Raw genomic sequence first — 15,418 nt, 5'->3', positions numbered from 1 at the left:
GCAACGGGTTTAATATAGAATGCTGGTGACTCGTGACCCCACCCCCTCCATTCACTGGAATGCAATACACGGTATATGGAATTCTTACTGGCTTGTAGGGAGGGAACTTGTCTACCTGTCTGAGCTAAAGTGGGGTGGGAAATATTCAGTCTCTACTAACCAGATATAGTTAGTTTTGGATGGGGACAGTGTCGTACACATCCCACAACGTAGCTTTATATGACCTGGTACTATCCATGGTCCTGAAATCAATACACACTCAACTCAAATAATGACCTGGTACTATCCATGGTCCTGAAATCAATACACACCCAACTCAAATAATGACCTGGTACTATCCATGGTCCTGAAATCAATACACACCCAACTCAAATAATGACCTGGTACTATCCATGGTCCTGAAATCAATACACACCCAACTCAAATAATGACCTGGTACTATCCATGGTCCTGAAATCAATACACACCCAACTCAAATAATGACCTGGTACTATCCATGGTCCTGAAATCAATACACACCCAACTCAAATAATGACCTGGTACTATCCATGGTCCTGAAATCAATACACACCCAACTCAAATAATGACCTGGTACTATCCATGGGCCTGAAATCAATACACACCCAACTCAAATAATGACCTGGTACTGTCCATGGTCCTGAAATCAATACACACCCAACTCAAATAATGACCTGGTACTATCCATGGTCCTGAAATCAATACACACCCAACTCAAATAATGACCTGGTACTATCCATGGGCCTGAAATCAATACACACCCAACTCAAATAATGACCTGGTACTATCCATGGGCCTGAAATCAATACACACCCAACTCAAATAATGACCTGGTACTATCCATGGGCCTGAAATCTATATGCATTCAACTAAAAAAACATGAAGCAAAACTTAAATGAGAACTTCTAATATTATCTAAGAATAAGTTACTCTAACAACTCTACCCACATGTATAAATTACCTCAATTAACTCGACTAACCGGTGGCACATTGACCCTGTTGTATTCTGCACATTCTGTTGTATGTGACTAATAACGTTTGATTCGATTTAATAAGATAAAGGCCAATAATCGCTTGTATTTCCTCACAAAATGACAATTTGGAGAGATGGGTTATATGATCCATGAATCAGTCCTTTGGATTAATTGCGACCAAGGTGTGTTTATGAAAACCGTTGGAAAGTTATGTATAATTGGGTTGATGTAACAAGATTTTACTAGGATACTGCCTCAAAAATATTTTATTTGCCAGGCCAATCGATTGACCTGATGCATTGTTTGGCACATGTCAAGGCTGGCCTTGGGCTGATTTCAATGTAAAGGTACCCCATCACAACACCATAAGGTCGTTAAACAGGTATGTCAGGACATCATTGTTTCTTTAAAGCAGTTGGCTTCTCAACTAATCAATTGGTAGTTGGCTCTTTCGTCAGGGCAAGGCAAGAGTGCATGGAAGTCTAGTATGGAATAGCATTTTTTTCACATTGGAAGCAATGAAAACAAGTGTTAAGGTGTTTTGTTCTCTCTACCAGCCGATATGTATTCCATGTACGGTCTATTACAGAGTATGTGGGGGCAGAATGAAAAGCCAGCAGCAGGCCTTGTGACACAGTCCCCCTCCAAAACTAACCATATTTGGTTAGTAAAGACCCTACTTAGTATTTCCCACCCCACTTTAGCTAAGAGCTAGAAACGTTTTTCATGTTTTTAAAACCATATTTTGTATTTTTTTTTCATAAATAACTTATTGCCTTTTCTTGTTGGCACAATAAAAGTAGCCATATATATTTTTTGAATGAGTAATCCACATTTCAAAGTTTTGAAATGCAGGCTTTTATTTTGAAGGTTTGGTCATTACCATATACAAGTGACGTCATCCTTTGTGCTGCTGGCAGAAAAACGAGTCTTAGCCGTCAGGTTAAGTGCACCTACCTGACACTTCCTGCTGTCGTCGTTATGGGTTTTTCCTTTCATGCGCGTGGATGACGTTTCTTACATATATATCACTGCCATGTTTGTATGCCTTCATCAGATGTATTCAATTAGAATTTCCACGTCCTCCGGCTGAAGCGCTGCGACCTTGGGTATTAACTCACATTTGGAGGAATATTGGTTGCGAGGTAGTTTAGCCTGCATACGATAGGCCTACTACAAAGATTGGATTGTGATTTGGTGGTTGGAGTTTTTATTTTCGTTTACGTTACCCAGTTGATACAGCAGTGAGACGCAACAGCGAGGGACTGACCCTCGTATTTGTAGAGGTAAGCAACACCTAGGCTACTGCATTTTTGGTTTTCATTTTATTTCGAGCGTGTATCTTATAATAAAAACAACATTTTTTTTCTGTGCTCTATCGACTATCATGAACGCGGTGGCATAGAATGTTTGCGTCATGACGAGTGCTTGTACAGGGTAAAGGTGATCTGAACGAGAAAGTGGGTGTACATTTGGCCGTCTCGTACGCATACAAATCTGGGCTAGGTCTATGCGACACTTTCTGCATTGTCCTCGTGACTTTTGTTAACGAGATTTATTTGGCCTATTTTGAAGACATTGAATGTGTCAACAGTGTCTCTCTACTGTCTCGCATGTAGGCTAAAATTGGCAATGCAACGTAAAGATGAATGTGTTCAGGCTACTAATTTATCAAGTGTATTCATTTACGAAGCAGTAATTCTGTAACCCCTTCTGCACTTTCCCGGCAGCCTTGTTATAGGTTTGCTACATCAGCAGTTATAACATATAATTTGACTTATAAATTAATCTACCCATTGACTATTGAAGAATATTACTTTATGCCTCATGAACCTAAACTGTTGTACCCCATCAGAACCCAACATGTAAGCTTGTTTTACAACAGTGTTTGTAAACAATGTAAACACACACTGTTATAGCCTCAAAACATGGCTCAAACTATATAATTTAGATATCATGGATGGTCAGTCCTTGCATCCATAGCTCTGTCTATGAATTTGAGTAATTACATTTCTCCAGCGCCCTCCATCTGATTTTTACAGGAAGTGGTGGGGAGTAGGCTGCACTTTTTTTTTATTTAACCTCTGATTGGCCCTTTTTTAAAATGAAGCAGTAAGTATAAAAAATATATTACCAACAGCCATTTTTATAATTCCATTTTATACCCAGACTACCCTACCTAGGCAACATTTGGATGCCCCTATTATTCGAAGAGGCAGAAGAGGCAAAGTCCGCAATCTGTTCTCAATTTATTATCATGCAGCAAATCTTTAAAACATGTTGATCAAGTTGTTGGCATCTGAGTTTTATGGGTCCATATTGAACATTGTTTTTGGAGCCTTCTGTTGGACCATAGCCTGGCTACCCCTACTCACCTCACCACTAGTGGAATAGCCCCTAGTACCCCTACTCACCTCACCACTAGTGGAATAGCCCCTAGTACCCCTACTCACCTCACCACTAGTGGAATAGCCACTAGTACCCCTACTCACCTCACCACTAGTGGAATAGCCACTAGTACCCCTACTCACCTCACCACTAGTGGAATAGCCCCTAGTACCCCTACTCACCTCACCACTAGTGGAATAGCCCCTAGTACCCCTACTCACCTCACCACTAGTGGAATAGCCCCTAGTACCCCTACTCACCTCACCACTAGTGGAATAGCCCCTAGTACCCCTACTCACCTCACCACTAGTGGAATAGCCCCTAGTACCCCTACTCACCTCACCACTAGTGGAATAGCCCCTAGTACCCCTACTCACCTCACCACGAGTGGAATAGCCCCTAGTACCCCTACTCACCTCACCACTAGTGGAATAGCCCCTAGTACCCCTACTCACCTCACCACGAGTGGAATAGCCCCTAGTACCCCTACTCACCTCACCACTAGTGGAATAGCCCCTAGTACCACTACTCACCTCACCACGAGTGGAATAGCCCCTAGTACCCCTACTCACCTCACCACTAGTGGAATAGCCCCTAGTACCACTACTCACCTCACCACTAGTGGAATAGCCCCTAGTACCCCTACTCACCTCACCACTAGTGGAATAGCCCCTAGTACCCCTACTCACCTCACCACTAGTGGAATAGCCCCTAGTACCCCTACTCACCTCACCACGAGTGGAATATCCCCTAGTACCCCTACTCACCTCACCACTAGTGGAATATCCCCTAGTACCCCTACTCACCTCACCACTAGTGGAATAGCCACTAGTACCCCTAATCGCCACTAGTGGAATAGCCACTAGTACCCCTACTCACCTCACCACTAGTGGAATAGCCCCTAGTACCCCTACTCACCTCACCACTAGTGGAATAGCCCCTAGTACCCCTACTCACCTCACCACTAGTGGAATAGCCACTAGTACCCCTACTCACCTCACCACTAGTGGAATAGCCACTAGTACCCCTACTCGCCACTAGTGGAATAGCCACTAGTACCCCTACTCGCCACTAGGGGAATAGCCACTAGTACCCCTACTTGCCACTAGTGGAATAGCCACTAGTACCCCTACTCGCCACTAGTGGAATAGCCACTAGTACCCCTACTCGCCACTAGTGGAATAGCCCCTAGTACCCCGACTCGCCACTAGTGGAATAGCCCCTAGTACCCCGACTCGCCACTAGTGGAATAGCCCCTAGTACCCCGACTCGCCACTAGTGGAATAGCCCCTAGTACCCCGACTCGCCACTAGTGGAATAACCCCTACTCACCTCAACTCTCACATTTGTTGCATTTAAACTAAACAAACATATAAATGCAACAATGTCAAAGCTTTTACTGGAGTTACAGTTCATATAAGGAAATCAGTCAATTTAAAGATTTTCTTTAGGCCCTAATCTATTGATTTCACATATGCATCTGTTGACATGTCTGGTGAATATGCAGACCGTGGAAGAACTGGGACATTTTCAGCTTCCAGGAAGTGTGTACAGATCCTTGTGTATTGGGCCCCTGCATTATCATGCTGAAACATGATGGGATGTCGGTGGATGAATGGCACAACAATGGGCCTCAGGATCTCGTGACGGGATCTCTGTGCATTCAAATTGGCCAGTTAGAAAATGCAGTTGTTTTGTTGTCTGTAGCTTATGCCTGTCAATACCATAATGCCAACATGGGGCGCAGTGTACACAACGTTGACATCAGCAAACCGCTCGCTCACACGACGCCATACACGTGGTCTGCGGTTGTGTGGCTGGTTGGACGTACTGTCTAATTTTCTAAAACGACGTTGGAGGCAGTTTATGGCAGAGAAATTAACATAAAATTCTCTGGTAACATCTCTGGTGGACATTCCTGCAGTCAGCATGCCAATTGCAACTTGAGACATCTGTGGCATTTGTGTTGTGACAAAGCTGCACATTTTAGTGGCCTTTTATTGTCCCCAGCATAAGGTGCACCTGTGTAATGATCATGCTGTTTAATCAGCTTCTTGATATGCCACACCTGTCAGGTGGATGGATTATCTTGGCAAAGGAGAAATGCTCACTAACAGGGATGTAAAAACAAATTTGTGCACAACATTTGAGAGAGATTAAGCTTTTATTTCAGCTCATGAAACATGGGACCAATGCTTTTTATAATTTTAGTGTTATTTAGCAGCAACCAAGCCAACATGTTTCCCCAGTGAAACGACTGAATAATGCTGCTCTGACCAGGACTCTTCATGGTCGAATTGTACATGCTTTGAATGATGAAGCAATGTGATTTGCGTTTGGACTCCCACCACCACCACTGTGAAAGAGTTTATTTGTATCACACAAACCTGAGCACTGCTGCATAATGGCATTAAGGAGGTCGTGCCAGTTAAAGGATGAAGTTCTATGAGTATGGTCTGACTGCATGTATTGTGCTATTACTAAGGAAAGGGGGATATCTAGTGAGTTGCACAATTGAATGCATTCAACTGAAATGTGTCTTCCACATTTTAACCCAACTCCTCTGAATCAGACAGGTGCGGGTGCGGGGGGGGGGGGGGGGGGGGGGGGGCGGAGCATCGGGAACAGTTGTTGTTGTGTGTTCACTGTTTTGCTCAACAGTAGATCGGCAGATTTTTCTACCTTGCCGGTTCGGGATACGAACCAGTGACCTTTTCAGTTACTGGCCCAAAACGCTCTTAACCGCTAGGTTACCTGTTGTTGATATCTTGTCAGTATCAATGTCGATCAACCATGGAACCTGACAGGATATGTTTGTATGATTTACTAATTGTGTTCCACTAGAGTACGATAGTGATCTGCCCGTGCCATAATGTGCTGTGATAACCGGTGATGTTGATATAACATCCTCTAATGGTCCCCCTTCCATTAAATCTCGTCACTGTTTGATGCATTCCTTGACTGGTTTGCAGCTGAGAAGAGTGCCATTGTCGTCTTACGCTGACAATTTGCATACTTTGTCATTCCAGCCAACATTCCTAAGGAAAGCCCAGTTGACAGCTCTACCTATTTACTTTGTTCCATTGTAAATCCATTGTGATGTCACTGTGTTTAATGATTTGTGTCATTTGTTTCCCTTCCGTCCACTTGTCCCTGTAACTAGCAAGTTGTGTTGAGCTGATACGGTTGCCATTGTCACGTAGTGTTTTTTTATATAAACTATTGTGGTGCATGGGAGAGAAAGTGAAACCAGAGAAACTGGTGACACAGGAAAGAGCGTTTCTCATAAACAATGTTTCTCAAGTTAACAGGAGTTTCACCTGAACTACACAGAGTATTTCCTGTTCAAAAAAAATGTTGTCTTATTATTTAAACAGTTTAGTGTTGTTTTATTTTAATTTGGCTACTTTGATTAATTTGTAATACTGAATGGTGGGACAGTTTGTCACATTTTTTCAAAGGTGAATTGAGTTGTTTCTTAGCAAGTCCAGGTCTGTTGTCTTCTAAATGGCTTGGTCATCATTTATAGATTTAATTGACTGTGTGCACATACCACTAGGGGTTTGTCAATCATTGTTGCTTACTGCAAAGGATCCACCCTTCGGCGCCACTATTTATCCTTCTCATTGCAGTGCTATAGACGTATTCCATTGAACCTGCCCAGCAATCAGTGTATAACATGTTCAACCTATCATCTCTGGCTAATGTCCAAGCTCTCTGAGGTGAGTTTCTTCCAACTACTCCTCCACAGCCACTGGCAGAGCTGCTTTCACCAATCAAATCCTTTCAGATTTGTCAGTGGACATATCCAGAATGTTGGCCACATGCTCTGTGGTTAGACGTATCCAGAATGTTGGCCACGTGCTCTGTGGTTAGACGAATCCAGAATGTTGGCCATGTGCTCTGTTATTAGACGAATCCAGAATGTTGGCCATGTGCTCTGTTATTAGACGAATCCAGAATGTTGGCCATGTGCTCTGTTATTAGACGAATCCAGAATGTTGGCCATGTGCTCTGTTATTAGACGAATCCAGAATGTTGGCCATGTGCTCTGTTATTAGACGAATCCAGAATGTTGACCATGTGCTCTGTTATTAGACGAATCCAGAATGTTGGCCATGTGCTCTGTTATTAGACGAATCCAGAATGTTGGCCATGTGCTCTGTTATTAGACGAATCCAGAATGTTGGCCATGTGCTCTGTTATTAGACGAATCCAGAATGTTGGCCATGTGCTCTGTTATTAGACGTATCCAGAATGTTGGCCATGTGCTCTGTTATTAGACGAATCCAGAATGTTGGCCATGTGCTCTGTTATTAGACGAATCCAGAATGTTGGCCATGTGCTCTGTTATTAGACGAATCCAGAATGTTGGCCATGTGCTCTGTTATTAGACGAATCCAGAATGTTGGCCATGTGCTCTGTTATTAGACTAATCCAGAATGTTGGCCATGTGCTCTGTTATTAGACGAATCCAGAATGTTGGCCATGTGCTCTGTTATTAGACGAATCCAGACTGTTGGCCATATGCTCTGTGGTTACCTACACTGGTAGTACTTTCTGTTTTAACATTTTGTGCAGTTTCTGAATTTCTCATCTAGTGGTTGACCTTGATCACCTTGCAGCAGATGGCGCAGCATGTGTAAGCAATGGGCCTAATCTGGAGACAATGGGATATGATCAGATTTTAATGAGGAATTATGTTACAAGCTTAACTCTCATTGCATCTGTCTAGTTTGAGAGGCAAAAGTGGGTCGTTTTGATTTAATCACTCAACCGTGGCGTACCTTCCCTAATATACATGACTGTGACTGTCAGGCAGATCTGGCAATATACTGGCATAGTACATCTCTCGGTGCAAATGTTATCACATAAACCAGCTTATATTTAAGCGATGAGGTGGTGTTATGGCCGGTAACTCACCAGAAAACTGAAACCGCGAACCACCGCATATAACCATGACAAGGTTTCTGGGAATATGGCTGAATACGAACAGTGCAGTTAATCCCTTTTGTAAAGGCAATCACAGGCAAAATGTCAGTACAGAGACAAAGTGGAGTCGCAATTCATTATCTTGCTTCACGATATCCACCCTTGTTCCTGTACCCAAGAAAGCAAAGGTAACTGAACTAAATGACTATCGCCCCGTAGCAGTCACTTCTGTCATCATGAAGTGCTTTGAGACTACTTAAGCATCGTATCACCTCCACCCTACCTGACACCCTAGACCCACTTCAATTTGCTTACCGCCCCAATAGATCCACAGACGATGCAATCGCACTACACACTGCCCTATCCCATCTGGACAAGGGGAATACCTATGTAAGTATGCTGTTCAATGACTACAGCTCAGCATTCAACACCATAGTACACTCCAAGTTCATTAAGCTCCGGGTCCTGGGTCTGAACCCCGCCCTGTGCAACTAGGTCCTGGACTTCCTAACGAGCCGACCCCAGGTAGTGAAGGGGGTTCAGACCCAGGACACCGAGCTTAATGACCTTGAAGGGTACTATGGTGTTGAATGCTGAGCTGTGGCCAGTCACACCTCCAAATCAATCATCAAGTTTGCAGACGACAAAACAGTAGTAGGCCTGATTACCAACAATGACGAGACCGCCTACAGGGAGGAGGTGAGGGCCTTGGTAGAGTAAATAGCTTTTCACTCAACGTCAACAATACAAAGGAGCTGATCGTGGACGTCAGGAAACAGCAGAGGGAGCACTCCCCTATCCACATCGACAGGACCGCGGTGGAGAAGGTGGAAAGCTTCAAGTTCCTCGGTAGACACATCACTGACGATCTGAAATGTTCCAACGACACAGACAGTGTGGTGAAGAGGGTGCAACAGCGCCTCTTCAACCTCAGGAGGCTGAAGAAATTTGTCTTGGCCCCTAAAACCCTCACAAACCTTTACAGATGCACAATTGAGAGCATCCATGCTCTCAATTGAGAGCATCCATCACCGGGTGCAAACTGCCTGCCCTCCAGGACACCTACATCAAACGATGTCACAGGAAGGCCAAAAAAGATCATCAACCACGCAAGCCACGGCCTGTTCACCCCACTATCATCCAGAAGGCGAGGTCAGTACAGGTGCGTCAAAGCTGAGACTTAAAAACAGCTTCTCGGTCCCATCTCAAGGCCATCAGACTGTTAAATAGCCATCACTAGCCGGCTTCCACCCGGTTACGCAACCCTGCACCTTAGAGGCTGCTGCCCTATAGACATAGACATGGAATCACTGACCACTTTAACAATGGACCACTAGTCACTTTAATGTTTACATACTGTTTTACTCATATGTGTATGTACTGTATTATATTCTACTGTATTTTAGTCAATGCCACACCGACATTGCTCAATCTAATATTTATGCATTTCTAAATTCCATTATTTTACTTTGTGGTATTGTTGTGAATCGCTTTTAGATTCTACTGCACTGTTGGAGCTAGGAACACAAGCATTTTGCTACACCTGCAATAACGTCTGCTAAATATGTGTCTGTGACCATGTGTCACCATGTGAATATGTGTCTGTGAACTTAATTTCAGTCTATCAGCATTCAGGGCTCAAACCACTCGGTTTATAATCGGCGTTAGAATCCACTATTCAACAATGCCGTGGTGTGACAGTCAAGAAGGGTGTTGTAGAGGGGGCATTATTTTCAGATCTATACGGACAGTTGTTAAACACTTCCTGAAGTAGTTCCAACAATAGGTGCCTTACTACCATTGTAAATCACTGCACCAAGCAGCCTTTACAGAGCTATAAAGATTTTTCTTTAAATTGAACCAGGTAGGCCAGTTGAGAACAAGTTCTCATTTACAACTGCGACCTGGCCAAGATGAAGCAAAGCAGTCTGAACAGACAACACAGTTAGACAAACAAACGTACAGTCAATAACACAAGTTACAGAAAGCTAAACCAACAAACTACACATACTGAAATTGGATGCATGTCCAATGAGGGAAAAACCTTAGTTTTTTTTTTTTTGTCGAGACTTGTATATATTTTTTTGTAGCATCTGATGACCTAAGGTGGTGAGTGATGAGCATCACTCGTGCGGTCATGACGCAGGTGGAGCTAGACTCTATCAAATCCTCCCAAGTGTTTCTTGTTTGACCAGCGATTTTTTTTTTCAGCAACTGGTATTGTTGAATTCGGTTGTCCATTGGCAGGTTTGCAAGGAACAAACTACTGTATTTAGTTAGCTTCTAGCCTTTTATCATTTGCATTGCGATGTCCTCGAGTAACGGAAAGCTTATGTCCTAACAAGACAAGCAATTTTTCTGTGCCAGGCAAAATGATGCTGTTATGGATGTATACACATTTTAAATAGAAAACAGCTTATGCAAATGAGAATACTTTGCTGTTGTGCTGCGGAGTTGGACGAGACTTTGTTAGCCATAGTTGGCTAGCTGGCAAGCAAGGGATTAGAATGTTGCCAATTTACATGGCAATTGAACAAATTCCTACTGGTTAGAGCGCTATAGAATTGTTTCCTTTGGTTACTGTGGTATAAGCGGGATAAACGGCTCCATTCTCTACTAGGCCCGGGACGATACCATTAGCACTTTTTTTCCCCCACGTCGTAAATGAAAACACGAAGCAGGCAACTCATTAGCCCTTTTAACATACTATTTGTAAAATATGGTGTGCTATAGCATGGAAAATATATGTGCATCTGAATGATAACAGAATGTTTGTTAACAACATTTAGGGATGTTTTCCTAAATAAGTTAAATCCGCTTTTTTGTTTCCTTGCTACGATACCAAGGAGTAAGGCGATACGGGTTTGGTCCCGGTTCTTCTCTACATTATCTTGGACGTCCCCACCACACTATCTGTGATTTCCAGATAATGTACAGTGGGGAGAACAAGTATTTGATACACTGCCGATTTTGCAGGTTGCCCTACTTAAAAAGCATGTAGAGGTCTGTAATTTTTATCATAGGTACACTTCAACTGTGAGAGATGTAATCTAAACAACAATCCAGAAAATCACATTGTATGATTGTTAAGTAATTAATTTGCATGACATAAGTATTTGATACATCAGAAAAGCAGAACTTAATATTTGGTACAGAAACCTTTGTTTGCAATTACAGAGATCATACGTTTCCTGTAGTTCTTGACCAGGTTTGCACACACTGCAGCAGGGATTTTGGCCCACTCCTCCATACAGACCTTCTCCAGATCCTTCAGGTTTCGGGGCTGTCACTGGGCAATACGGACTTTCAGCTCCCTCAAGATTTTCTATTGGGGTCAGGTCTGGAGACCGGCTAGGCCACTCCAGGACCTTGAGATGCTTCTTACGGAGCCACTCCTTAGTTGCCCTGGCTGTATGTTTCGGGTCGTTGTCATGCTGGAAGACCCAGCCACGACCCATCTTCAATGCTCTTACTGAGGGAAGGAGGTTGTTGGCCAAGATCTCGCGATACATGGCCCCATCCATCCTCCCCTCAATACGGTGCAGTCGTCCTGTCCCCTTTGCAGAAAAGCATCCCCGAAGAATGTTTCCACCTCCATGCTTCACGGTTGGGATGGTGTTCTTGGGGTTGTACTCATCCTTCTTCTTCCTCCAAACATGGCAAGTGGAGTTTAGACCAAAAAGCTCTATTTTTGTCGTCTCAGACCACATGACCTTCTCCCGTTCCTCCTCTGGATCATCCAGATGGTCATTGGCAAACTTCAGACGAGCCTGGACATGCGCTGGCTAGAGCAGGGGGACCTTGCGTGTGCTGCAGGATTTGAATCCATGATGGTGTAGTGTGTTACTAATGGTTCTTTGAGTCTGTGGTCCCAGCTCTCTTCAGGTCATTGACCAGGTCATTGACCAGGTCCTGCCATGTAGTTCTGGGCTGATTCCTCATGATCATTGATGCCCCATGAGGTGAGATCTTGCATTGAGCCCCAGACCGAGGGTGATTGACCGTCATCTTGAACTTCTTCCATTTTCTAATAATTGCGCCAACAGTTGTTGCCTTCTCACCAAGCTGCTTGCCTATTGTCCTGTAGCCCATCCCAGCCTTGTGCAGGTCTACCATTTTTTTCCCTGATGTCCTTACACAGCTCTCTGGTCTTGGCCATTGTGGAGAGGTTGGAGTCTGTTTGATTGAGTGTGTAGACAGGTGTCTTTTATCAGGTAACGAGTTCAAACAGGTGCAGTTAATACAGGTAATGAGTGGAGAACAGGAGGGATTCTTAAAGAAAAACTAACACAGGTCTGCGAGAGCCGGATTTCTTACTGGTTGATAGGTGATCAAATACTTATGTCATGCAATAAAATGCAAATGAATTACGTAAAAATCATACAATGTGATTTTCTGGATTTTTGTTTTAGATTCCGTCTCTCACAGTTGAAGTGTACCCATGATAAAGATTACAGACCTCTACATGCTTTGTAAGTAGGAAACACTGCCGATTTGGCAGGCTATCAAATACTTGTTCTCCTCACTGTACATAGCGTTGGCGTTTTATCTCTTTTTTACTAATGAAGCTGACTCTAAATAGGATCATTTTGGGAAGCCTCCAATGGAATGTCACACTGTCATCTACTGTTACAATTCCCAGGTTGCACAGAAACGCACACCAAGTGTCTCTTGTGTTAAGCTGCTCTCCTTGGGGAGAGGTGCGCCACTGCTAAGGGAATACAGGGGAAACACTGCAGATGGAGGATGCTACCCAGGGACTTGCTTTGGCCTGACTTTTTTTTAAATGTCAATGTACTGCAGATGGAGGAAAGGAGACGAGCGGAGGAAATCACTGAAAACTATTGAGATGCACCCCCATAGCATGGCCTGTTTTTTTTCCCCCTCAAAGGATGATGAGGGCATCGGTGATATGGGACTCTGAGTAGGCATCATTTGGTCAGAGTTTAGTGCTGCAGCCACTCCACTGACTGGCACCTATGCTGTGTCAGCGAGAGGCTGCAGGCTATGCAGTCCCCCTTCGCCTGTCACCCTTATGACCCATTTCTGCCAGTCCAGTGGAGACTAGACACGTAATTAGTAAGGCAATGTGGTGTTTGCAAACATCAAAACAGTGACTCGCTCCTGCAGGTTCATGCACTGCAACATCCATAGAGTACTAACCCTACCTCACACAGGAAGTGGCGCTGGTCCTGATCCAGGAACTTGTCCTCTCCTGTCTAGACTACTGTAACTCGCTGGTCTCCCCGCATGTGCCATCAAACATTTTTATGTCGGCTCTGGGATTCGAGCCAGCAACCTTTCAGTGACTGGCCCAACACTCTTAACCACTAGGCTACCTGCCGCCCTGCAAACCCTTACAATTTATCCAGAGCGCTGTAGCCCGCCTGGTGTTCAACTTTCCCAAGTTACATGTCACCCAGATCCTCCGCACACTCCACTGGCTTCCAGTCGAAGTTCTCATCCACATCCACTGGATAAGGCTGCTTCCCTCCCTCCAGGCTCTGCTCAAACCCTCCACCCCAACCCGAGAACTCTGTCCTGCCACATCTGCTCTCTTGGCCCTCCCACCCCTACATGAGGGCAACTCCCTCTCAGCCAGGTCCAAGCTCTTCTCTGTTCTGGCACCCTAATGGTGGAACACATTTTTTATTTATTTATTTATTTATTTATTTATTTATTTAACTAGGCAAGTCAGTTAAGAACAAATTCTTATTTACAATGACGGCCTAGGAACAGTGGGTTAACTGCCTTGTTCAGGGGCAGAACAACAGATTTTTACCTTGTCAGCTCGGGGATTTGATCCAGCAACCTTTCGGTAACTGGCCCAACGCTCTAACTACTAGGCTACCTGCCGCCCCAACAAGCTTCCCAATGACCTCCCTGCCCATCTTCTGAAAACATCTGAAACCCAACCTCTTCAAAGGGTATCTTAAATAATCCCACTTGACTATATATATATATTACATTTTTTTCCCCCCCTTACTTGCTCTGACTTTGCTGATGGCTTACTTGCTCTGATGTACTTACTATGACTGCGATACATGTGGTTCTCCCACCTAGCTATCTGAAGATGAATGCACTCTGGATAAGGTTGTCTGCTTAATGACTAAAATGTAAATGTGTGTTTTGCATCACTACAGTATTATCCCAGTCTCTTTTGTAATTTTGATTGACGTTAACTTAAATCCCCACGACAACCATTAGCGTCATGTAAGAGTGTCCGCCCCAGTGGCAGCTGTTTCCATATCTGGCGTGGCAAGAGGCAGCATCGCTTGCCAACTTTAGATGTGCAAGCTATCAGTTTGCAGGCTAACTAGAGCTCTGTTTTTTACGTCCCAAACCGTACATGATATTAATACACACACATCATACTTTTTACAAATGTGTGGTGATATAACTGCATATCATGTGAAATGTCTCCAAACATCATGCAATGCATTTTTCTCATTGTTAACCTCGTATAGATCGTCTTCATGCTAATAAGGAAAACAGCATGTGTAACTAAACACGTGATTATCTTCATTGACTACGCCCTGCAGACACACTGGATGAGGGTGTGTATGGAAGCAAAGTTGAAAGATCACTTAGTAAGGCTCCTGCTAGAAGTTTAACCCGAACCACATATTTGGGATCAGCTTTGCCTCCCTCACTCCTAACAGGACATGCAGTACAAGTCAAACATGTGGACACACCTCCTCATTCCAGGATTTTCCCTTATTTTTTACTATTTTTCTACATTGTAGAACAATAGTGAAGACATCAAAACTATGAAATCATGTAGTAACCAAGAAAAGTGTCAAACAAATCAAAATATATTTGATTTAATAGCCACCCTTTGCCTTGAAAGCTTTGCACACTTTTGGCATTCTCTCAACCAGCTTCATGAGGTAGTCACCTGGAATGCATTTCAATTAACAGGTGTGCCTTGTTAAAAGTTAATTTGTGGAATTTCTTTCCTTCTTAATCCATTTGAGCCAATCATTTGTGTTGTAACAAGGTATGGATGGTGTCCAGAAGATAGCCCTATTTGGTAAAAGACCTAGTCCATATTATGGCAAGAACAACTCAAATAAGCAAAGAGAAACAGTAATGATGGACAGTCG

At 43.7% G+C, this 15,418-nt stretch overlaps 1 protein-coding gene across 3 annotated transcripts in view; it reads left to right on the top strand.

Annotated features, from left to right (window-relative positions):
* Positions 1 to 1,923: 1,923 nt before the first annotated feature.
* Positions 1,924 to 15,418, top strand: part of LOC110523130 (ras-specific guanine nucleotide-releasing factor RalGPS1) — a 295,595-nt gene continuing 282,100 nt past the window's right edge. For all 3 annotated transcript variants that reach the window (XM_036976684.1, XM_036976683.1, XM_036976685.1), the window contains exon 1: positions 1,924 to 2,278. The gene's annotated coding sequence lies outside the window, so the exon portion shown is untranslated. The remainder of the gene's footprint in view (positions 2,279 to 15,418) is intronic.

This window comes from Oncorhynchus mykiss, chromosome 5, assembly GCF_013265735.2.
Source record: "Oncorhynchus mykiss isolate Arlee chromosome 5, USDA_OmykA_1.1, whole genome shotgun sequence".
In the NCBI taxonomy this organism is placed as follows: Eukaryota; Metazoa; Chordata; class Actinopteri; order Salmoniformes; family Salmonidae; genus Oncorhynchus; species Oncorhynchus mykiss.
The sequence above is the reverse complement of the archived record's forward strand: the minus strand, read 5'-3'. Positions and strand labels throughout refer to the sequence as shown.